This window comes from Solanum verrucosum, unplaced genomic scaffold, assembly GCF_900185275.1.
Source record: "Solanum verrucosum unplaced genomic scaffold, falcon-dt-bn FXZP01000007.1, whole genome shotgun sequence".
Classification (NCBI taxonomy): domain Eukaryota; kingdom Viridiplantae; phylum Streptophyta; class Magnoliopsida; order Solanales; family Solanaceae; genus Solanum; species Solanum verrucosum.
The window spans coordinates 1,129,939-1,156,438 of NW_026020177.1; the positions used below are offsets into that span (position 1 = coordinate 1,129,939).

The 26,500-nt window shown below is 40.0% G+C and overlaps 2 protein-coding genes across 2 annotated transcripts in view; one reads left to right on the top strand and one right to left on the bottom strand.

Annotated features, from left to right (window-relative positions):
- Window positions 1–25,524, bottom strand: part of LOC125829078 (uncharacterized) — a 161,157-nt gene extending 135,633 nt beyond the window's left edge. The window contains exon 1 of the mRNA XM_049508352.1: window positions 25,521–25,524. The gene's annotated coding sequence lies outside the window, so the exon portion shown is untranslated. The remainder of the gene's footprint in view (window positions 1–25,520) is intronic.
- The window catches only part of LOC125829084 (uncharacterized), a 1,125,066-nt gene that overhangs the window by 164,302 nt on the left and 934,264 nt on the right, over window positions 1–26,500 (top strand). The gene's annotated exons all lie outside the window — the stretch shown is intronic.

The window sequence follows — 26,500 nt, forward strand, 5'->3', positions numbered from 1 at the left end:
TTCCGGCAAGTGATTTCTTCCATCTAGATTGAAGATCTTGGATTGAGTCTTCTCCAAGGTTAAGAGCGATATGTCCTCATTGACCGAGGACAAGTGTCTTTTTGAAGTTTCCTTTTTATTCATGTAATAGACAATTCTAGTGTTTTCGATTGTATGGGCCGTGTTCCTACTTTATTTTTCAAGTACATTGTTAAGATGACCATGTGAGACTTAGACTTCCGCTGTGTCTTTTTAAAGTTGTTTTAATGAAGTTTGAATGTTTGGATTTAATTAAATTTTTAATTCCGCACTATTATCATTATTGAATGCAATGAATGACTATGTGGCTTGTATAAGACCCATTCGGGGTCGAGTACACTATGTTACGACTAGGAGGTGCTCTCAGGTCGTGACAAAAATGCCAACATCGCAACGAAAGAAACTAAAAATTGAAAGAGCAGTAGATCAAGTTTTTTGTAGATATTTTGTCAAACACTTTGTGGATCTAGTAACATTCCTTATCTTATAAAAGAATTTAAACCAAATTATAAGAAAATTAAAGATGAAAGGCATATTTATTAGCTTATAGGATGATAGCACATGCATGTACACATTACCAGCGAGAAAGAGAGATCAAATAAAAAAATCTGATCGAGATTATCAGTAGGTTGCTAAAATTTAGAAGAAAATTAAAAAGAGATATTACCGGTTGGAAGTAGAAAAGCGAGCAAACTCAAAGAATGAAAATTGTCGGTGCTTCATTCTGGAATCCGTCGTACGTAGACATGGAAGGAGGCTTGCTGGTGCTTCAAAGAAATTGCTAGAGCTCCCAATCACTCTGGTGAATCTCAAGGCTATAGCTTCATATGGAATGGAAAAGAGTGACGAGCCTTTTAGAATTTGGGAATGAAATTGAATTGAAAGAAATTAGGTTGTATGTATTAGACTTTTCAAGTAAATTTCATTAAAGGTCAGACTGTTTGTCGTTAAATGGCTAAACTATTACCAGAAAAAGGACAAATGCCATTAATAATTGACTTTAAAACATTATTTAGCAACAATTGTATTATTGTCGTTAAATAATTACCGCTAAATCTCTAATTTGTTGTAGTGTGGGATGATAGAACGGGCTATTGTTGCTGCTTTAGCCCCCATTAGGGTTGAGATGACGGAGTATAGTGTTTAGATTGAGGGCCAAAAGTTGGCCTTGGATGCCCTGACTGTGAGGGTGGAGAAGTGTGAGAAGGGCCAGGGTGCTACTGATGTTGTGACGGCCTTAGAATTCGATATTGTGGGGCTGCGTAGAGATGTGGATGAGCTTAAGGCCACTGACCCGTCGATGATGTTTGGGACGGTGGAGATTCTTGACATACCGAGTACATATATTGTAGCTTGTTTAGAGGTGCTTCCAACTACTACTGTAGATGAGACTAGTGCTGATGATGTTGCTGCTAAGTCCGAGGCTGAGACAGATAAGGAGCAGTTTTGGTGTTTGTGAGGAGATAGTATATGAGGATTTGGATGACTTGGAGGGTGCCATGTTTGAGACGGCAAGGCAGACATCACTTCAGGATGCATCTATGGTGGGTTCCAGTGGAGCCAAGGATGCTGAGACACCGGGCATTGATGCCCGGACAGAGGGAGTGACTGGTATGCAGACTTCACCCAAGCCTATCCTGGCATGATGATCTTCTTACCTCCTTCTCTATTATTTTTTAGACTGTTTCTATTTTTAGTTGCATTTGAGGAAAACTGCGTATTTTGTTGGTGGGGTGATGTATTCCCATACCTACCTCTTACGGCCTGTTTTGTGAATATTGGTTTGATTTTGATTGTGTTGTTGTGAATATTGGTTTGATTTTGATTGTGTTTTTGTGAATATTAGAGCTTATTCGTTTATATATATCTTGGTTGTTTGATTCTGGTTGTTGATAAGTTATGGCCCATTGTTTTAATTTGAAAATGGTGTTGAAATGGTTCTGAACCAAGTTTAAAATTTTTGCCACCTTTTCTGTGTGTGATTATGACTGTTCTTGTGCAAATTTGAGTGTCGATTGTGGTAAATACCTATGACTTGAATAGTGCTCTTAATTGAACGAAATGAATGTGCGGCTACGATGAGGCAAACTAAGTTACATAGGCAATACGTGAACTTTTAACATCTCGTTGTGACTAGCCGATTGTCGATTAAGTCTCTTATGATAAACATTGCACTCTAGCTAGAAAGTGTGGAGTCTTGTTTGATAATTGTATCAATGCCTTGTGTGGTGAGGTTGTCTTGAACATTGTGCTTGATGACACCTAGAATTTGCCCCGTTGGTCCGATTGATTAAGTGAAACAAGCAATTGAAATGCTCTTAGGCAAAAGTTTTGAAGAGTGAACAAATTTGGCAATATACCTCTTTGTGGCCAACCTTGTGAGAAGTGTGAACCTTGCTTGGGACCTTTTGAGCCTATCATTTTCTTTGTAAGAACTTGAACAACTTTTACCTCTTTATCCCATCACCCATAACCTTCATGAAGCATTGGTTTGTTTGAATAGCCAACTTAGGACAAAAGCCTAAGTTGGGGGTGTGGTGAAAAAGAAGGAAAGTCAAGAAGTGTGAAAAATTCCCCTTTTGATGGATTTTTTTTGAAAAAGATAGAACCCCTCTATGTAAAAAAAAGAAGAGAAAAAAAAGAAGAAATAAAAGAAAAAGACTGAAACAGAGAAAATGTTGTGAAATAAAGTGTGTGAAAATAGTGAAAAAATGGGGTATCCGGTGACTCATGTTTAGTGGAATAATAGGGTGGATTATGAACATGTTTGAATGTGAAATAGAAGGAGAAAAAGCAATTTTCAGGCCATATTTCATGAAGGTAGAAGCCACTAAGCCTAAATGACCATACCTTTGAACTCAACCCCATTACAAGCCTCAAAAAGACCTTTGTGATCTTGAGTGGGCTGAAACAAATATTGATTGGAAAATAAGGGTAAGCCTATGGGTGGAGTCATGCATGTGTTCATCTTTTTGAGTGTGAGAGTTGTATGTGATTCCGGGACCTTAAAATTTTGAGAAATTTTGTGTGGTTGTGGAATCATCTTTGTTGCGAAGGCATTTGAGTACCTTTGTTGAGCTTGAACTTGCATTTGAAGCAAGCACTGTGAGCTTGAGTACACTTGATAATAGTGAGTCACAATTTGAATCTTTGAGTGTACAATTGAGCATTGTATGTGTAGTTTGAACCTTTTGTGTGCATTCATGTTGAGTCTTAAGCAACACTGTTTGAAGACATCCTTGTTAAACCGATTGATCTTGAGTTTTACTTGGGAACAAGCAAAAGTTTAAGTTGGGGGTGTTGATGAGTCCGAGATTTTGACTCATTTAGGGCTTTGTTTTGATAGTTTAAGTGTCCTCAAATGGAGCCATACCAATGCTTGAGTGATAGCTATTGTTATAGGAAGACTCAATCAAAGGCAAGTGATCATCCCAATTACCCTTCAACAAACCTTCTATAGTAACCCGCTAGACCCAAAAAACTCCTAATATCCGAAGGAGTTAGAGGTCTACGCCAACTTTTGACAACATCCGTGTTATTAGGATCTACCTCAATACCCTTACCAGAAACAATATGCCCAACAGACCTTAACAAAAACTCATATTTACTAAATTTTGCAAAGAGTTGTTGGTCCTTGAGGACTTGCAACACAATCCTCAAATGATTGGTATGCTCGTCTTCACTTCTCGAATAGATCAGTATGTCATCAATGAACACAATCACAAACATGGCAAGGTATTGTCTAAACACACTATTCATCAAATCCATAAATGCCGCCGGAGCATTAGCCAAACCAAATGACATTACCAAAAACTCAAAATGACCATCCCGAGTTTGAAAAGCCGTCTTTGGAATGTCATCTTCTTTCACCCTCAATTGGTGATAACCCGACCAAAGGTCAATGTTAGAGAAGTAACTTACTCCTTGAACTTTATCAAACAAATCATCTATCTTTGGAAGAGGACACTTATTATTAATAGTAACTTTGTTCAATTGCCGGTAGTCAATACACATACGGAGCGAACCATCTTTCTTTCTAACAAACAAAACTGGAGCACCCCATGGAGAGATACTTGGTCGGATGAAACCCTTATCCAACAAATCTTTCAATTGCTCCTTTAACTCTTTAAGGTCTACTGGATCCATACGATAAGGAGGAATAAACGTAGGTTGCGTATCAAGGAGAAGGTCAATACAAAAGTCTATTTCCCTTTCGGGAGGAATACCAGGTAAATCATCCAGAAACACTTTTGGAAACTCATTTACGACGGGGACCGACCTAAGCGTAGGAGTCTCAGAATCTATATCCCTCACCCTGACTAGATGGTAAATGCAACCCTTCAAAATAATCTTTCTAGCTTTAAGACAAGAAACAAACTAACCCTTAGGCACATAATTTCCCCCTTTCTACTCTAGGATGGGTTCATTTGGAAACTTAAACTTGACTACACGGGTTGCACAATCAATAGAAGCATAACATGAATGCAACCAATTCATACCAAAGATAACATCAAAATCTAGCATATCGAGCTCTACAAGATCAACAGGAGTGACTCTATAGGACAAGGAGACGAGACACTTTCTATAGACCCTCTTCGCCACAACAGAATCACCAACAGGAGTAGAGATAGGAAAAGGACCTAACAACACATCCGAAAGTATATCAAACCTCATAGCAACATATGGCGTCACAAAAGACAATGTAGCACCAGAGTCAAGTAAAACATAAACATCAAGTTGGAAGACTTTCAACATACCGGTAACCACATCGAGAGAATTCTCTTATTCATCACGAGTCTGAATTTCATAGAATCGGTTTTTCTTGGGAGTATTAGAACCCGAAACACTAGAAGGAGATTGCTTACCCTCCCTTCCTTTGGCTATAAGCATCATCCAATACCTTATCTTGTGTCCACTCTTACCAGAACCGAAGCAACCATCTGTGCCGCCTAAGAACTTATTGTTGTGCTTCTTTCCCCACCTAGCACAAGTAGACATAGGTAATGAAGATCCACTACTATTTTTTACTTGAGCATTAGGGTTAGTCATGCTATCGTTGTTGAACCTAGGAGGAGCATTGGATGAACCTTGTCTTGTAAACCTTTGTCAAAACGTAGAATGACCATTTCCATCGGACCTTGAATACGAGAAGTTACCATCACCAGTCTTTGCCCTCTTTGGCTCCCTAGACCTTTCCTTATGTTTCTTCTCTTCGATTTGTTAAGCATGAGCCATGAGATGAGAAATTTCCATATCATTGATAAGCATAGCGGTATGACATTCCTTAACTACCATCTCGGACACTCCCGAAACAAACTTAAGCATCCTTGCCCTAGGATCGACAATCATAGTAGGAGCATATCTAGACAATTGTGTGAATTTCAAAGCATATTTCTTCACACTCATATTTTGTTGACGAAGGTTTATGAATTCAAGCACCTTTGCCTCCCACATCTCAAGGGGAAAGAACCTATCAAGGAAAGCAACTTTAAACTTTTCCCAATTAAGAAGACCCCTATCAACTGTTCTCCCTTCTATCCATTGGTTGAACCATTTTGAGCAACACCCTGATGTTTCCGTAATCAACGACATGTCTTACAATTCGGGTGTCTACGATCGTGCAATAGTATAATAACCCAACGAAGGGTTGGGATCATCCCAAGGGAGTGGTTTTGAGAATTTATAGAAAAATAAAATTCCGTTCTAACTAGTCGTAGCTAAAGACATTAACGATTAAAGACATTGAAAATTAAAGAGGGATACAAAAGTATCAATTAACAATGGGATTTTAACACAAGTAAGCAAAAATTTGCAAGATTGACAAGAAAATCTAACAATGAGAGGAGTATTCTTGGGATGTGACCGGAATACGGGTTAATCTAAAGTATTGGGTACATGCCTTCGATAGAAAATTTATAGAGTAATAATGACTAGGCTAAGCTTTATATGGAAATAAGTTCTCTCTCGAGCAACTTACCCCGTTTCAAATGGGTTCCTCTCGGACACCCACTTACCGCATGAAGACCAGCCTACGCCTTACCCCACTCACTCTCTTGAGCTGATTGTTAGGATATGGGACTAGGGTTCACCCTCTCGGGCAAAGCTTCATGTCGACGCACTCCTTAGGTCATCAATCTAGTGGTCTTGGTTTCACGACTTCTCTCTCTCAAATGCCAAAAACAGATGAGTGAACTTGTATTTGTAACTACAAATCCATTAGATTCAACCACAACTACTAGACAAAATCACCATTAAACTACATTTAAACTATCAGCAAGCAAGACCCAACAATTATCTTCACCCATATTCGCTAAATCACACCCCAAGAATTAGGGTTTTTAGCCACAGATCAAGAGATAGAAATTTATACCTAAATGAGCTTGCATTCAAATGGGTATGAAGATATAAGGCTTGTTACAGGCCAAGAATGAAGAATCCAAGAGACCCAAGTCCAAATCCTTGGAGATGAAACCCTCTTCTTCTTTAAATTTTCCAAACCCTCTCAAACTCAGAGCAAAAATAAAAAATACTATTCTATATGAAAATTATAATAATTGTTTCACACTCAAAATCACTTTTTAGAGTTTAGTATTTATAGAGTTCAGAAAATAGTGCTGGCGGATCGCTCGGTGAGGTTAGTCGCGAACGCCGAATGACTCGGCGATTCGCCCTTTTTCTAGGTCATCACCGTTTGTGCTTTGCCTTCAGCATCTATGCGTTCTGGATCATTGGGCGGTATACTTCTGCTTCGCGAAACTGATCGGCGAAACACTGACTACTTCTTTCATCTCCTTTTTTATCCTTCTACTTCAGGGCTTCGCGTACTAGAACAAAGGGCGGAGTGCGTCCCTTTGGCGAATCACCAAGCATGCTTGGCGATGCTCAAACTTCTGCTTCTTTGTTCTTTTCAGCCTTTTTGTTCCTTTTTGCGCCTAAGTGTCCATGCTTCCACTAAAACTTCAAATACTTGAAACTTAAGTGTTTTCATAAGATATTTAGACTAAATAAGCATTTGAGGACACTATTTCTATTAAAATAAAGCCCTAAATCAGTCCAATTTGTGGACTCATCAACACCTCCAACTTAAACTTTTGTTTGTCCTCAAGTAAAACTCAAGTTCAATAGTTCAAATAGGTTGTCTCAAATAGTGCTACACAAGACTAAATCATGAACATACACAATAAGACTCAAATTACTCATGCAAAGATCAATTGTGTACTCAAAGATTCAAATTGTGACACACCATTACCAAATATTCTCATGCTCGCAATACTTGCTACTTGTGCAAGTTCAAGCTCAACAAAAAGTATCTAAATGCCCTCACATAAAGAATGATTCCATATTCACACACAGAGGTTAATCAATTCAAGATCAACAATCAGATGCAACGCTCACACTCAAAAAGAGGAACACAATGCATGTTTTCACCCATAGGCTTGCGCTTATTTTCCAATCGATCTTCGGTTCGGCTAACTCAAGATAAAAAAGGTCTTTCTAAGGCTTGTAATGGGGATGAGTGCAAAGGTATGGTAATTTAGGCTTAGTGATTTTTTCCTCGTGAGATGTGGTATTCTCAAGGCATCCCCTTCTTTTCCTTTATCAATTCTTTTTCTAGTGCTTCTAAGTCCTCTTTTTATTCACCTCCATGGATTGCTTGGAAACCCAATTTCTTTTGTACTTTTATTCTACAACTTTTTCTTTTTCATTCTTTTCTTTTCTTTCTCTTTTTTTTATATGGAGGGTTTCCATTGTTTCGCAACACCATGGGTTAAGGGAGACTTTTCTTGCACTTCTTGACTACTCCTTTTCCTTTTCACCATAACCCCAACTTAGGCTTTTGGCCTAAGTTGGCTATTCACTAAACCAAAAATCAAGAGGATTATAGGTAGTGGGTCAAGTAAGGTCTAGGGTTCATCAAGGTTCTTCCAAAGAAAGGTAAGGCTCAAAGGGTGTTCAAGAGAGTTTAACACGCTCACGGGTAGGCCGCAAAAGAGGTATATGTCAAATTTGGCTCACACTCTTCAAAAGTTGCCTAAGAGCATTTCAAGAGCACACCTTACTAAATCAATCAACTAACGGGGCAAATTCTAGGTTTATTCATGCAAGGTTCAAAGTAAGCTCATCACACAAGGCATCGACACTTAAGTCAAACAAGACCACACACTTTTGCTACTGTGCAACGGTCATTACAAGAGAATTAGTTCGATAAATAGCTAATCACAATGAGATGCAAATAGTTCACATATTATCTACGCAACTTCATTTGGTCTCGTCGCAGCCGCACGTTCATGTTTGTTCAATTGAGAGCACCATTCAAGTCATCGGTATTGATCAAAACTGAGACTTCAATTTGTACAAGAACAACCACTTTCAACACAAGAGGTGGCGAAAATTTTCAAAAACTGAAAATTTTTCGGAAGAAGGGTCAAAATTATTTTTCAATTAAACACAAAAGAGAGCCCTAAGCTCAAACAATCTCAAAACAAACAATCCAATATCAAATAGACAACCCAAGTGTATACCAAAAACAACATTCGAAACAATATCAAAGGTGTAGGCCTCACCCCACCACAATAAAAATGTTTGTCCTCAAATGCAAGTGATAAAATATTCAGCAGTAAAAATAAAGAAACTCAGAGCGGAAGGTAAATAGGGGGTCCTGTTTATGCATTCGCTTTATCTACCTGTGCATTGGTGTTTGATGCATCAACTCGAAATAAAACAATAGCTGCCGAAGTGTTTCCATTCTGGTTCACATTGTTTTCATTTGCCTTAGCTTCGGCAACAATGTTAGCCTGACCCATTCTATCCACGTCATGAGCCGCCAAAAAGGAATCTATTGCTGTGTAAAATCCGCGTCTCCACAGATGAATGGTGGGATCAATAGGAATCCTTTTTCTGGCCCTAGCTTCCTTGGTATATTTCCTTTGTCTGGCTAGCTCTGCTTTCTTTTCATCTTCTTTAAACTCACGTGCTCTTACATTTCGGGGTGGTTCATTTCTCCCTACGACTTTTGGTCTAGCCATTTCTGCAAAGACTTCGAATATAAGTTAGACAGTAATTTAAACAAGAGAAGGGAGGGTTCCAAGTGCAGAATTGCTTCGCCAAACTAGTTGACGAAGTTCTTATCTAGCTAGGCTCTTCGTTGAAAATGATGTACGAATGATACAAGGGCGCAGACAAAGGGCAAACAAAGGGTCTTTCGGTGAGTCGCCGAGTGCGGTTTGCGATTTAGGCTGACCGCCAAAAGCCACAGATCAATCGATACATATAGCATCAAGTCATAGGCGAAATGAGGACATTAGGTGAACCGCAGAGCAATTCAACGAGTTTTGTTCATCTCGCCGAACAACCAAACGTGTCTATTTTCAACCCATTTCTTTCAAATTTCACCCCGCAACCCAGATAATGCAATTTAGGCTTAAATAACACAATTTGAACAAAAACCCATAGAAGTTTCACATTTTCCCCCATGTAAAAATTCGACTCAAAGCATGGTCGAATGGGATTCCTTTAAATCACGCGAAAGCTACTGAATCACAATCAATAATACATGCAATCCCAGTAACTCAGAGACTCATTAGAGATTTTATACTATCAATCATTATGCAAATGAGTACAATTTTGGATAAAATATGTGAGGGGTTCGATTACCAACCTTTGGTGCTGAATTATATTGTACTGATGTGCTAGGCAGCAATGCGATCCAAATCCGAGCACAATTCGACACTTAAAATACTTTAAAATTGCAAGAAATGTAAAGCTAAAGTGCAGGTGTAAGTTTGATAGGATGAAAAAGTGAGAGGAAATGAATGAAGTAGAACTTTTAAACCTATGGCTTGAAAAAACAGTTCAGTTACCACCCATTTGGCGACGTGAGTCAGGCTCGCCCAATCACTCAGCGAAGCGCCAAGTGATTACTAACTTCGCCTAATGAAACAAGATCTGTATCTTATGTGAGAATCCTAACGGCGGTCTACATCGAGGTCATCGACATGGTCGGCAACACGCCTCTCATTACCTATCGACCACCGAGTTTTACAGGATACAAGCTGATAGTGTCTTGAGTCAGATGGTGGAAAAGATGGAGGTCGCTGAACAAGCCGACGGCACACCAATTGGATCATTTGCTCGCCTTCATACACTTTTTCAAACATTCCCCTAACTTCAATCTGTAGAAGGATCACACCATTATTTCACCAAGGAATAAAAACAATTAAAAAGGTATTGGGTTGCCTCCCAAGTAGTGCCTTAGTTAATGTCGTGGCACAATGCAAGTCAGCCCTCTATTCCTCATCCTCAGAGTCGCCCATGGTGTAGTTGGGTGAGTCCTCGACGAATGGTGGATAACGACCTATCATCAAATGCGAGATTTGAGAATCCTGCACCTGGATAGTCATAGAGTTTGAGGTGGACACCTCATTTAGCATTTCCATGTTATCTTTTATCTCATTCAACTTCTTGTTTTGTTTGGCAATCTTTTGTTGAATGAGGGGAAGGACCTCATCATCTCATGCACTTCCATGCTTCTTCCCTTTTCGACACTCTTGGAGGATGACATATTTCTCCCTTTCCATGGCTTGCACTTCCAATGCCAAAACTCAGTTGGACAAAGCATCCAACTTAGTAACCAATGTATTCCACTCTTTTTATTTCTTTGTCTCCTTGTTGGTTTCAACCATGCCATCAAGGGTTTTTTCTATGACCTCATAGGGTTGACATAGCACACCACCTACGAACAGTTGATTCACGTTACTTCTATTCTCAGGTCCCAAACTTCTATAGAAACATTCCATTAATGCTTTGTCAGTCATCCTATGAGACGGGCATGGACATAGCACTGTTTGAAATTTCAACCACATTTCCTCAAGAGTCTCATACTCTACTTGCTTAAAGGTCAAAAGGTTGTCCTTGAGGTTTAGCAGTTTCAAGAAGGGATGATCTGTGTGAAGTCCGTAGTGGTTTTCCATTTTTTGTTCCTCTACTTCAATACATAAACACGCAAAACAAAACTAAAAAATAAATCAGTAAAAACTATAGACAAAAAGAATAAAATCTCTAATTAACTACATCTTCACATAACACCACTCCCCGGCAGCGGGACCATTTTGATGTTTGCGTAATCAATGGAACGTCTTACAATTCGAGCGTCTATGATCGTTCAATAGTATAATAACCCAACCAAAGGTTGGGATTGTCCCAAGGGAGCGGTTTGGAGAATTTATAGAAAAATAAAATTCCGTTCTAACTAGTTGTAGCTAAAGACATTGACGATTAAAAACATCGTAAATTAAAGGGGGACACAAAAGTGTCAATTAACAATGGGGGTTTTAACACAAGTAAGAAAAAAATTGCAAGATTGACAAGAAAATCTAACAATGAGAGGAGGATTCTTGGGATGTGACCAGAATACGGGTTAATCTAAAGTATTGGGTACATCCTTTCAATAGAAAATTTATAGAGTAATAGTGACTAGGCTAAGCTTTATGTGGAAATAAGTTCTCTCTCGAGCAACTTACCCCGTTTCAAATGGGTTCCTCTCGGACACCCACTTGCTGCATGAAGACCAGCCTCCGCCTTACCCCTACCCCACTTACTCTCTCGAGCTGAGTGTTAGGATACGGGACTAGGGCTCACCCTTTCAGGCTGAGCCTCATGTAGACCCACTCCTTAGGCCATCAATCTAGTGGTCTTGGTTTCACGACTTCTCTCTCGAGCAAGCCGAAAACACATGAGCGAACTTGTATTTGTAACTACAAATCCATTAGATTCAACCACAACTACTAGACAAAATCAGCATTAAACTACATTTAAACTATTAGCGAGCAAGACCCAACAATTATCTTAACCCATATTCGCTAAATCACACCCCTAGAATTGGGGTTTTTAGCGACATATCAATAGATAGAAATTTATACTTAAATGAGCTTGAATTCAAATGGGTATGAACATATAAGTCTTGTTACATGCCAAGAATGAACATATAAGTCTTGTTACATACCAAAAAATGTACTATTCTATATGAAAATTCTAATAATTGTTTCACACTCAGAATCTCTTTTTAGTGTTTAGTATTTATAGACTTCAGAAAATAGTGCTGGCGGATCACTCGGCGAGTTAGTCGTGAATGCCGAATGACTCGGTGATTCACCCTTCTTCTAGTTCATCGCTGTTTGTGCTTTGCCTTCAGCATCTATGCATCCTGGATCATTGGGCGGTATACATCTACTTCACGGAAATGATCGGTGAAACACCGACTGTTCCTTTTATCGCCTTTTTTATCCTTCTCTTTCAGGACGTTGCGTACTGGAACAATGGGCGGAGTGCGTCCCTTTGGCGAATCGCCAAGCATGCTTGGCGATGCTCAAGCTTCAACTTCTTCATTCTTTTCAGCTTTTTTGTTCCTTTTTCCGCCTAAGTGTCCATGCTTCCACTAAAATTCAAATACCTGAAACCTAAGTGTTTTCATCAGATATTTAGACTAAATAAGCATTTGAGGACACTATTTCTATTAAAATAAAGTCCTAAATGAGTCCAATTTGTGGACTCATCACACCCTTAAGTTGGTAAGCGGTCAATTCCGCCTTTTCCACTTGCGTCACTCCCATGATCATCAACACCCATTAAACCTCATCAATGAACTCTTGGGGTCTTCCTCAATCTTAGAACCATGAAACTCCGGAGGATTCATTCTAGTGAAGTCCCTCACTCTAGATGCCGCCGTACCCAAATTTGGGTTCATGAGAATGCAGCCTCCCTATTTGCTTGGGCCGTCATTTCTTGAGGAAATACTTGAGAAAGATTAGTCACTTGTTCTGCCAAAGGGTCGATCGAGACTGGAGGAGGTTGAGGAAGAGCTTCTCATTCTGCTTTCTCTCCCGTATTCCTTCGATCATATGCTCTTTGAGTAGACATATCCTGTAGATCATCGGATAAAACATATGAGAGAGACCTTATAAAGTTAAACTATATTGCACGACTTTAGAGTAATGAAAGAAGTAGAGTATCCTAAGCATCTTATAGCCTCTCATTCATAAATGTGGCACCCTTCACACTCATGAACAAGACTCTACTCGACAGGGCTTATGAGACTTCCTAGGACCTTTCTAAACCTTGTGCTCTGATTACCAAGTTTGTCACAACCCAAGGTAGCCCCTAGGAGTATCATGGTGTATAAGACCACGAGAGGCCCAATACAAGCATCTTAGCTTTCATCATACAAGATAATAAACTAAATAGCTTTAAAAGACAATCTCAATATATAATAGTTTTATAGAGAAAATATAAATCTAAACATTGTCTCAAAGCAATCTAGTACATAAGAGTTTATCAAGGCGTAGCCCGTACATCAAGTTCCAAAACTGAAAGTAAAGTCAAAAGGGAAATTAAGCTGTCACGCCCCAAAATCAAGGGCGCGCAACTGACTCCTAAAGCCAAAACTCAAGTCCGAGCCGACCCTGTTGAACCATTTGCTACTAGCGCATGGCAGTCACATGCAATTAAGAAAACAAACAAGTATATCTCGGCTTAAAACTATGCCCTCGGCCGGCAAGACCCCTGTCAACAGATCTACAAGAGAACCAGCTACTCCCAAGAGTTCATATAAAGAAATATCCACTAGCACAGAAGTTCTGATTGGGCCGTCGAGGCCACCATGATATCTATACCAAAACTAAAAACAGGTCAATATCAGTACAGTACATCAAACAGCTCACAAGCTTCAACAAACCAACAACATAGGCCAGCATGGCCATAACATAGCTATAAACCCCACACACTAGTCTGCAAGCCTCTAAGAGTAGTAAAGATTGGTGGGACAGGGCCCCAGCCTACCCATGAGAATATATACAACAAAAGGTAACAAACTTCCCAACTCTGGCAGCTCCGGAGGAAAGGGGCTGACCAATCGGATAAAAGTCAATCCTGCTAATATAGAGGTCTACTCGGTCATCTGTCAAGACCTGCATGCATGAATGCAGCGCCCCCAAGGCAATGGGGCGTCAGTACAAAATAATGTACAGAGTATGAAAGGCAATAGACTATGATGACGTATCCTGATATACTGGAATAATCTGATAAATAAATTAAGGATAAGATAATTGTACTGACCAGCTTCTAAATCTAAATTTATCAAAAATAATAAAACAACAATCTAACCAAGCCCCCATAAGCTCGGTAGGTACAAACAGCACACAAGACCACCTACTCAGGCCCCCATAAGCCCGGAAGGTGCCAATCAGCCTGTATAACCCTATCGGTAGTCCCCTATCCCCGCAGGCAGTCACATAGCCCTCTTAGGCATCAACATATGTTATAGACAACTCATAGCCCTCTTAGGCAACAACATGGCCCTGTAGGAAGCACATAACCTTCTTAGGGGTCAATATATATCCCTGTAGGCAACTCATAGCCCTTCTAGGCATCAATATAGCCCCGTAGGCAACTCATAGCCCTTTTAGGCATTCATATAGCCCTGTAGGCAGAACATAACCCTGCTAGGCATAGATCACATTCCTGCAGCTAACAACAATAACCCAAAGGCAACAATAACAATCCAACAACTAAGAGTGAGCAATTTAGTTATAGGCAACCTATACAAATAGCCTCTAAGTCGTGTCCAACATACGAATGTTACTACTGAATAAGGATCTCGATAAGAGAGGATTATACGCACTTGAGCAGCCAACAATCAACAATAATAGCTATAAGTATAACAATGATAACAACTCAATTACATTGCTCATAGGCTTTAAGGAAACATGCCATTGGAAGAGAATAGCCTTAACATACCTTTTTCGCTAAATTCACGTGGCCTAAAGACTTTAACTCATAACTCCCTCGATACTACAACAAGGTAGGACCATAATCAACACACAAAATAAAATATACCATGACAATACAATAAAAGATATGTATTTCCGTCGCAAATTGCTATTTGCTGCTTATAAAAGTTAGAGTCGATGAAAGAAGGGTCTTACCTCAATCTTAGGTTCGTAATTCACCTCAAAAACTTCAAATATATTCAAACCCCTACTGTCCCAACACTAAAATGTGATATGCTACGCAATCGATAAAACAAATTATACCACGATGTTGAGGCCAACGCGTAGAACAACTTTCGTCAAGGACTTACGTTGAGAAAATCTATATTTCACTTGATCCTAAAAATGGGTTTCTATGTTTTCTCTGTATATTTAACTTAAAATGAAGAAAAAACCCGAAGAAGAAGATATATACAACTTTCCACCGACCTAGGGCCCCACCTCACGTGCCTGCTTGGGCAGTCCCATGAAAATGCAAATATCTCTCTATTCTGAAGTCGTATGTATGAACGGTTTGATGCGTTGGAAACTAGACTCGTAGAACTTCGATTCAATAGTTTGTGGGCCCCATAACTCTTTATAGATTGGGAGAAAACCTCCAAGACATTTGACCCAAATTTCGGAGAAATCTTTAAGAAGGAACTTACGATAACTTCCACCAACTTTTATTTTGCCACTTACCTAACTTCAAAACTTGAGATGCAACACTTGAACACTTAAAATAAGACATACCACATCATTCTTAATTTATTACTCACCCTCCTTTTCTTTCCACGAAGATACGAGTTAATTTAGACGTTTTGGAAAGTCGGGGTGTTACATTCCTCCCCCCTTAGAAACATTCATCCTCGAATGAAAAATCTGAGGCACACTGTTCAGTCCTTAGGACTTGCCAGAATTTATGCAGTTTATCCTTTGTAAATGTCACTATCCAGGAACCTGAATGCAAAATTTCTAACCTAGGTGTCTCACATGACAACATAAATAGCTAAGCGTTATAGCTCCACCACAACAGAGCGAGCAGACATACAACGACAACCACAATAATAATAAGTAATAGTATATATATATATATATATATAGGTGTCTTACCTTACTGCCCTAATATAAACTGATATGACATCACCCTGGGGTATGAAACAAGTGAGGATATTTGGACCTCATGCTATCCTCAGCCTCCCAGGTCACCTCTTCTCTATTTTTATTCCTCCACAATACTTTAACTGAAGCCACCTCTTTGGCAACAATAGACTCACCAACTGGGGTAGATACAATAAAGGGTCGATCTAATGACTCTGCTACTATACATAGCTTCCCCGCAATAAATGGAGTCACATAAGACAGAGTAGATCCAGGATCTATCAAAGCATAACACAATGGGAGCAAACAATCAATGTACCTATCATAACATCTAGTGATGACTCTGAGTCCTGTCGGTCGGCTAGTGAATATGTACGATTCTGGCCACTACTAGAACTAGATGCTCCCTCTCTGCCTCTGCCTCTACCTCTACCTGCTGAAGTCTGGGGTCCACGCCCTATAGACTGTGCTGATGAAGAGGAACCTACTATTGACTTGGTTGACTGACCTATACCACCCTGACCTATGGTCGGGCAGTTTCTCCACACATGCCCCTCCTGTCCACAAGAATAACAACCTGTTGAACCCTGTTTACACCTCCCGAAATGTAGCCTACCATAAGTTGCGCAACGCGGCGGTGCTGTCCTAGCGTGGCCTGAGCCTCTCTGCTGATGAGAGTTTGATGCTCGTGAGACCTCACATGGGTCTGACTGTCCCTGACTATAAAATCTACTACCCTGGAACTGCTGTGGTGGAGGTCTAGGTGGCCTAATAAAATATCGGGGTCTGGGACCACCCTAAAAATCTCCCTGCGAATCAGCGGGCCTAGCCCTCTTCTGTCTCTCTCTCGACCCTCTCACTCGTATACTGTCGATGTCGGCGATCCTCTATGCCCTGTACGAAGGCCTGAATCCGCGAGATATCCACATTATCATTTAGCGCAGCGGTAGAACAAGCCTCGATATAGTCTGAGTCAAGCCCTCCCACAAATCTACGCACCCTGTCATGCATCATATCAACAAATGCTGGTGCATATCTAGCCAATGAATCAAATCTCAGCCCGTACTCTCGGACACTCATGCCACCCTGTCGGAGGTTCAGAAACTGGTCCACCCGGCCATCCCTAATCTCTCAAGGCAAAAAGTGATCTATGAAAGCTTCTGTAATGCTATCCCAAGTGGGTAGAGATGTATCTTTTTCCCTAGATCTCTCCCAACTTTCATACCACAATACTGCAACATCACGCAATCGAAATGCTGCTAACTCAATTGACTCAGTCGCGGAGGCATGCATGACTCTGAAGATCTTATGAAGCTGATCAACAAAGTGTTGAGGGTCTTCTCTGCGATCTGTTCCTGTAAACTGTGGAGGATTCAAGGCAAGAAATTCATGAACTCTCGAACTTCCGGGCCCTTCAGAAGGTCCGGCAATATCTGGCGCAACTGGTTGGTACTGTGTAGCTACTAACTGTGCTAACATATATACTGCACTCTTGAAATCCTGATCAGATGGAATAGGAGGAACTAGAGGTGGTACTGCTGGTGGAGTCGGAAGTCCTGTAGCCCTCGGAGGCTCCTGAAGCTGTGGAGAAGCTATAGGGGGCTAATAAGATGTCTCCCCCCGGGTCTCACAATGGGCCACCTCCACTTGTGGTACTTTGTCGGTACCCTCACTTGTAGTTGTATCTAGCCCCTGGCTAGTTGTGGTCTGTCTAGTATCAGTCATCTCTATCTTCATACAAGTATCAATTATTAGCCAGAAACCTCAACCCTTCAGACACCGCTCTATAGCACGAGGTGAGCAAAAGAAGGATAGTCATTCTAACATGCCCGACAACTTCTTGCTTATCGAATGTGGTGCACAACACATTTATCAACAAGACTCTACTAGAGATGGCTTGCAGACTCCCTAGGATACGACGTTGCTCTGATACCAAGTTTGTCACGCCCCAAACTCAAGGGCGCGCAACTGACTCCTAAAGCCAAAACTCAGGTCCGAGCCGACCCTGTTGAACCATTTGCTACTAGCGCATGGCAGTCACATGCAATTAAGAAAACAAACAAGTATATCTCGGCTTAAAACTAAGCCCTCGGCCGACAAGGCCCCTGTCAACAGATCTACAAGAGAACCAGCTACTCCCAAGAGTTCATATAAAGAAATATCCACTAGCACAAAAGTTCTGATTGGGCCGTCGAGGCCACCATGATATCTATACCAAAACTAAAAACAGGTCAATATCAGTACAGTACATCAAACAGCTCACAAGCTTCAACAAACCAACAACATAGGCCAGCATGGCCATAACGTAGCTATAAACCCCACACACTAGTTTGCAAGCCTCTAAGCGTAGTAAAGATTGGTGGGACAGGGCCCCAGCCTACTCATGAGAACATATACAACAAAAGGTAACAAACTTCCCAACTCTGGCAGCTCCGGAGGAAAGGGGCTGACCAATCGGATAAAAGTCAACCCTGCTAATATAGAGGTCTACTCGGTCTTCTGTCAAGACCTGCATGCATGAATGCAGCGCCCCCAAGGCAATGGGGCGTCAATACAAAATAATGTACAGAGTATGAAAGGCAATAGACTATGATGAGGTATCCTGATATACTGGAATAATTTGATAAATAAATTAAGTATAAGATAATTGTACTGACCTGCTTCTAAATCTAAATTTATCAAAAATAATAAAACAACAACCTAACCAAGCCCCCATAAGCTCGGTAGGTATAAACAACACACAAGACCACCTACTCAGGCCCCCATAAGCCCGGAAGGTGCCAATCAGCCTGTATACCCCTATCGGTAGTCCCCTAGCACCGCAGGCAGTCACATAGCCCTCTTAGGCATCAACATATCTTCTAGACAACTCATAGCCCTATTAGGCAACAACATGGCCCTGTAGGAAGCACATAACCTTCTTAGGCGTTAATATATATTCCTGTAGGCAACTCATAGACCTTCTAGGCATCAATATAGCCCCGTAGGCAACTCATAGCCCTTTTAGGCATTCATATAGCCCTGTAGGCAGAACATAACCCTGCTAGGCATAGATCACATTCCTGCAGCTAACAACAGTAGCCCAAAGGCAACAATAACAATCCAACAGCTAAGAGTGAGCAATTTAGTTATAGGCAACCTGTACAAATAGCCTCTAAGTCGTGTCCAACATACGAATGTTACTACTGAATAAGGATCTCGATAAGAGAGGATTATACGCACTCGAGCAGCCAACAATCAACAATAATAGCTATAAGTATAACAATGATAACAACTCAATTACATTGCTCCTAAGCTTTAAGGAAACATGCCATAGGAAGAGAATAGCCTTAACATACCTTTTTCGCTAAATTCACGTGGCCTAAAGACTTTAACTCATAACTCCCTCGATTCTACAACAAGGTAGGACCATAATCAACACACAAAATAAAATATACCATGACAATACAATAAAAGATATGTATTTCCGTCGCAAATTGCTATTTGCTGCTTATAAAAGTTAGAGTCGATGAAAGAAGGGTCTTACCTCGATCTTAGGTTCGTAATTCACCTCAAAAACTTCAAATATATTCAAACCCCTGCTGTCCCAAAACTAAAATGTGATATGCTACGCAATCGATAAAACAAATTATACCACGATGTTGAGGCCAACGCGTAGAACAACTTTCGTCAAGGACTTACGTCGAGAAAATCTATATTTCACTTGATCCTAAAAATGGGTTTCTATGTTTTCTCTGTATATTTAGCTTAAAATGAAGAAAAAACCCGAAGAAGAAGATATATACAACTTTCCACCGACCTAGGGCCCCACCTCACGTGCCTGCTTGCGCAGTCCCACGAAAATGTGAATATCTCTCTATTATGAAGTCGTATGAATGAACGGTTTGATGCGTTGGAAACTAGACTCGTAGACCTTCGATTCGATAGTTTGTGGGCCCCATATATCTTTATAGATTGGGAGAAAACTTCCAAGACATTTGACCCAAAGTTCAGAGAAATCTTTAAGAAGGAACTTACGATAACTTCCGCCAACTTTTATTTTGCCAGTTACCTATCTTCAAAACTTGAGATGCAACACTTGAACACTTAAAATATTAAAATAAGACATACCACATCATTCTTAATTTATTACTCACCCTCCTTGTCTTTCCACGAAGATACGAGTTAATTTAGACGTTTTGAAAAGTCGGGGTGTTACATAAGCTATGTCCTCGGAATATGAGGACTCACCAAACTTCAATCTTCTATATTAGATCCTAGCCACGGAAGCGCGAATTTCTAATGTCGGTCCCTACATTTGGGGAATTGTAGGCAAGAGTATGCGTTAGTAAAAAACATGTACCAACTATGATAGCCATGCTTAAAACATTTGAACACATGAGAAAAAGGATATTTTCATATAGTGCAATGACCAAGCAAAATCATGAATGTAAAAGAACTAGAAGACATAAGTCATAAAACATGGGCAATGCAAATAAACATCATCTTAAGTCACATGTGAGATACTTCTTGAAGTAACCTTAGTTCATTATTGTGGGAGATTTACCTTTAACCACATATAAGACCATGTGAGATATAAATAGAGAATCCGGTGTCTACCCCACACCGAAAAGTGGTGTCCAACTTGACAAGGTAAGACCAATAACTTCTAGCTTATTTGGATCTGCTAGCTAATGTCTATCTAAGACAATCATCCAATGGGGGCACATAAGTATGGGATAATGAAATTGCTTCTAGAAACCCATCCTATACCAATGAGAGAGCTACCATCTCAATATCCTCTCAGTGTTAAGCGTAAATCCCAAAGAAAAGTTATATTCTTAACTTGCCTTTATTATCCATGAAAGAGCACGTCATCTTGCCAGTCCAAGCTATGTCATATGTCATCCATGGAAAGGTACATTTAAGTAACCAATCCAAGCTAGGTTTCATTAGAATAGGTCCTTATTTTTGAATCATTTTAGGTGAGAAGACCTTTCAACCTTAGAATCCTTCATGTGAGAAAACTTTTCACATTCATGCATGAGTAGTTATATGAGCAATCCTTTCAAAATAATTAACTACAATGACAACACATGCTTTTACTCTCAAAGAAATCTACATCATATTGCATCAATTCCATATGAACATGCATAATTTCATAATTCATCTTTCATAGTTCAAAACCCACTTTCAATCATTAATATCCAGAAAACATGGGTTCGACATGAGTTCATGGGAATTAATCATAAAATCACGTAATTAGCTAAATTCATGCTTGATATATCATAAAACAATCAAATAAATCATATTTAAATGAACCCATGACATGAAAGAAAACCCTAACTCGATTGGGAATTCTAACTTTGTAATTTGGAGAATTTGGGAACTCCATGGAGGAATGGGCTCCATGGATGAAAACTATCATACCTCATTACCAAGAGCTTTTCTTCAATGGAAGATTAGGAGTTTTGGCAAAAAATCCAAGGTTAAACCCTTCTTTTTCAAGCTTTCTAGAGAGAGAAATATTTTGGAGAGGAAAACTTGTTTTCTTTTTGGTCAATGAGTAGAGAATGAATTGAATGGGTTATTTTGGGGTTAAACTTTACTTATATAGGGCTTTGGGTTAAGGGGAAAATGACGGGGTATTAATTTAAACCAAATAGGAAAAGACCCAAAAGACCCTGATCAACAACTAATGTGACCACTTCACGACAGCCTATACGAATCGTGTGAGGGACCATGACCTGTTATGGTCACTGTTATCCTTGGTCAGTGGCCTCTGAACATTGGCCATCCTTCACGACTACCTTCATGCCTTGTGAGGCTTACCTTAGGCCATCAAAAGGGCTCGTGGGAAAGGAGCCCTCCTGGACAGCTTCTGGAAAGGTTTTACAGGCACCACTACAGGGCGTGAAGCTCACCATGGGCTGTCCACTGTCTTCATGGGAGGGAGACATGCGAGTCAGGTCTAGGGCACCTTCATGAGCCCTCCAAGAGACCATGGTTCTCTTCATGGCCCGTTTGGGCTTGGTGAGGAGTTGCATAGTCCACTTTTGGGCTTGTGAGTTGCCCACTTGACCATCCCTATCCCCTTTCTTGAATTCGTGGTGTTACATTATCTTCCCCCTAGGAACATTCGACCTCTAATGAGATTCAAAACATCAGATGGAGAGAAAAACTCTATCCTATCAGCCCAAACAACATGACATCACATAATTACGCATATCTGAGGAGAAAATATCAACTCCAAGCTAAAGCGTGTTCAATGCATCACATTCTGAAATCTATATACATCTCATACTCAAATACACATAAACATGTTGAAATCAATCAGGCTAACTCATTTTCTCAAAATTTAAGCTTTTCACGAACTTGCTGGATGAGGGCACTCCATGCAACCTTACCATTTCCTTCAAATACAACTTGGCATAGTCCTCCACCAAATAAGAAACCTTGGCGGGAATGAAATAAGTCAATTTCATCATCTGATCTATAATAACCCCAAATCAAGTCATGTTGTCGCCGGGTGCAAGGCAACCCAACAATGAAGTCCATGTTAAAGTCTTCCCACTTCCAAGTAGGAATGCTAATATTTGGGATAAACCTCCCACCTTTTGATGCTCAACCTTCACTTGTTGACAGTTGGGGAACTTAGGCACAAATTCCGGAATATCTTTGTTCATACCATTCCACCAATAGATCTCCCGCAAGTAATAGTACATCTTGGTGGCTCTCGGAAGCATGGAATATCAAGAATTATGGGCTTTTGACAAGATCTGCTCTCTCAAGTCATCAACATAAGGAACACATAAACGACCTTGATATCGAAGTACACCACCTCCCCCTGGACAAAGACTCCACGGACTTCTAAAGCACCGCTTTATTTAATTCAACCAAAATCGGATCAAGACCTTGCTTGGCCTTCACATTAGTCACAAAAGACTGAACCACTGTGAACCACCACACCACCCTTGGTAGAGTGGACAAACCGAACACCCAATCGGGTGAATCTATGAACATCTCGAACCAACTCTTTCTTATTATCTTCAATGTGAGAAACACTGCCTATCGATAATCGACTAAGAGCATCCACCACCACATTTTCCTTACTGGGTGATAGAGAGTACTCATGTCATAGTCTTTCAACAATTCAACCCATCTCCTTTGGCGAAGATTTAGATCTTTCTAGTTAAACGCATATTGCAATTTCTTGTGGTTGGTAAAGACATCCACATGAACACCATACAAATAATGCCTCCAAATCTTTAAGGCAAAAACAACTACCGCTAGTTTAAGGTCATGGGTCGGATAATTCATTTCATGATTCTTAAGTTATCTTGAAGCATAGACAATTACTTTTCCATTTTGCATAAGGACACATCCTAACCCATTTCTCGAGGCATCACAATAAATGAAAAAAAACCATGTGTCCCTTCCGATAATGTTAACACTAGAGCCGAAGTAAGTCTATCCTTCAATTCTTGAAAACTCTTTTCACACGCTTCGGACCATAAGAACTTAACCTTTTTTTTTCAATGTTGTCAATGGAGAAGCAATCGAAGATAATCCTTTAAAAAACTTCCTATAGTAATTGGCTAGAGCTAAGAAACTCCTAATATCCGAAGAGGTTAGAGGTCTAGGACAACTTTTGACCGCATCCGTCTTCTTAGGATCTATCTCAATACCCTTACCATACACAATATGCCCAAGAAAAGCCACAGACCTTAGCCAAAACTCATATTTGCTAAACTTTGCAAAGATTGTTTGGTCCTTGAGGGCTTGTAAAACAAGCCTCAAATGATTGGTATGCTCGTCTTCACTCCTCAAACAGATCAATATATAATCAATGAACACTATCATAAACATGTCAAGGTATTTCTTAAATATCTTATTAATCAAATTCATAAATGCCACCGGAACATTAGTCAGACCAAACAACATCACTAAAACTCATAATCACTATAGCGAGTTTCAAAAGCTATCTTCGGAATGTCATCTTCCTTTACCCTCAATTGATGATAACCCGACCGGAGGTCGATCTTAGAGAAATAGCTTGCTCCTTGAAGTTGGTCAAACAAATCATCTATCCTTGAGAAATTATACTTATTTTTAATAGTAACTTTGTTCAATTGCTGGTAGTCAATGCACATACGAAGCAAACCATCTTTCTTTCTAACAAAAAAAATTGAAGCACCCCATAGAGAGATACTTGGTCGGATGAAACCCTTATCCAACAAATCTTTCAATTGCTCCTTTTGTTCCTTAAGTTCAGTCAGAGACATACGGTAAGAAGGAATAGAAAAAGGTTGCGTAGTCAATACCAAAGTCTATTCCATTTTCGGGTAGATCATCTGGAAATACTTTTGGAAACTCATTTACAATAGGGACCGACTTAAGAGTAGGGGTCTCGAAATCTATATCTCTTACCCTAACTAGATGGTAAATGAAATCCTTTGATATCATATTTCTAGCTTTAAGACAAGAAACGAACTAACGCTTAGGCATATAATTTCTCCCTTTCCACTCTAGGATAGGTTCCTTTGGAAACTAAAACTTGACTGCACGGGTTCCACAATCAACAAAAGCGTAATATGCATGTAACAAGTCCATTCCACGGATAACTTCAAAATCTAGCATATCAAGCTTTATGAGGTCAACATGAGTGACTCTATGGGACAAGGATACATGACATTTTTATAGACCATCTTAGCCACAACAAAATCACCAACAAGAGTAGACACAGAAAAAGGATCTAACCACACATCTGGAAGAATATCAAGTCTCATAGCCACATATGGTGTCACAAAGACAAGGTAGCAGTAGGGTCAAGTAAGGCATAAACATCAAGTTGGAAGACTTTCAACATACCTGTAATCACATCGGGAGAAACCTCTTTTTCACCACGAGTCAGAAGTGCATATAATCAGTTTTTCTTAGAAGCATTGAAACCCGAACCACTCAAAGGAGCTTGCGTACCCTCTCCTCCTATAGCTATAAGCATCAGGCAATCCCTCATCTTATGACCACTTTTAACATAACCAAAGCAACCATCCATGCCAGCTAAACATTTACCCTCATGTTTTCTTCCACACCAAACACAAGTAGGCAATGAAGATCCACTACCATTCCCTCCTTGAGGCTTAGGGTTAGAAACCCTATCTTTATTGAACTTAGGAGGAGCATTGGAGGAATCTTGGTCGAAAAACCTTTATTGGAACTTAGGTAGACCATGTCCACCAGTCTTTGAGTGTGAGAAGTTACCATCACCGGTCTTGGCCCTCTTTGCCTCCCTAGACCCTTCCTTAAGTTTCCCCTGTTCTATTTATTGAGCATGAACCATGAGACGAGAAATGTCTATATCATTGATAAACAAAGTGGTACGACATTCCTTAACTACCATCTCGGACACACCCGAAACAAACTTACTCATCCTTGACCTAGGATCGACAATCACAGTGGGAGCATATCAAGACAATTTTGTGAACTTTAAAGCATATCCCTTCACGCTCAAATTTCCTTGATGAAGGTTGATGAATTCAAGCACCTTTGCCTCCCTCATCTCAAGGGGAAAAACCTATCAAGGAAAGCAACTTTAAATTTTTCCCAATCAAGAGGACCTGCATCTTCCTCTTTCCCTTCCTTCCATTAGTTGAGCCATGCGTGACTAACACCCTTAAGTTGATAAGCGCCAATTTCACCTTTTCCACCAGCGTCACTCCCATGATCATCAACACCTTGTAAACCTCATCAATGAACTCTTGAGGATCTTCCTCACCTTAGATCAATAAAAATCCATAGGATTTATTTGAGTGAAGTCCCTCACTCTAGATGCCACCGTACCTAAATTTGGGTTAACGGGAGCCACAACCTCCCTATTTGATTGGGTCGTCATGGCTTGCTCCAACACTTGAAAATCTGCCCTAAACTTCACATTAGTCACTTGCTCGGCCAAAGGATCAACTGTAACTTGAGGAACTCGAGGAGGAGCCTCTTAATTCTCATTTTGTCCCGCATTCCTTCTAGCATATGCCCTTCGAGTGGCCATATCCTATAGAGCATCGGATAAGGATTAAGAGAGAGACATTATACAGTCAAGCTCTATTACATGACTTTAGAGTAATAAAATAAATTGAGTTTCCTAAACATCTTATAACGTCTCATTCATAAATGTGGCGTGCTTCACACTCATGAACAAGACTCTACTTGACGTGGATTATTAGACTTCCTAGGGCCTTTCTAAAACTTGTGCTCTGATACCAAGTTTTTCATAACCCAAGTAGCCCCATAGGCATAACATGGAGTATAAGACCTTGAGAGGCCCCATACAAGCCACTAAGCTTTCATCATACAAGATAATAGAATAACGAGATTTAAAAGACAGTTTCAGCATAAAAAAATTTATAAAGTAAAGCAGAAATCTAAACATTGTCTCAAAGCTTTCTAGCACATAAGAGTTCATCCAGGAGTAGCCCATACATCAAGTTCCAAAATTGAAAATAAGGACAAAAGGGAAATCAAGCTTGGTCCTCAGAATATGAGGACTCACCAAATATTCAATCTTCTATATGAGATCCTTAGCCACGAAAGTGCAAATTTGT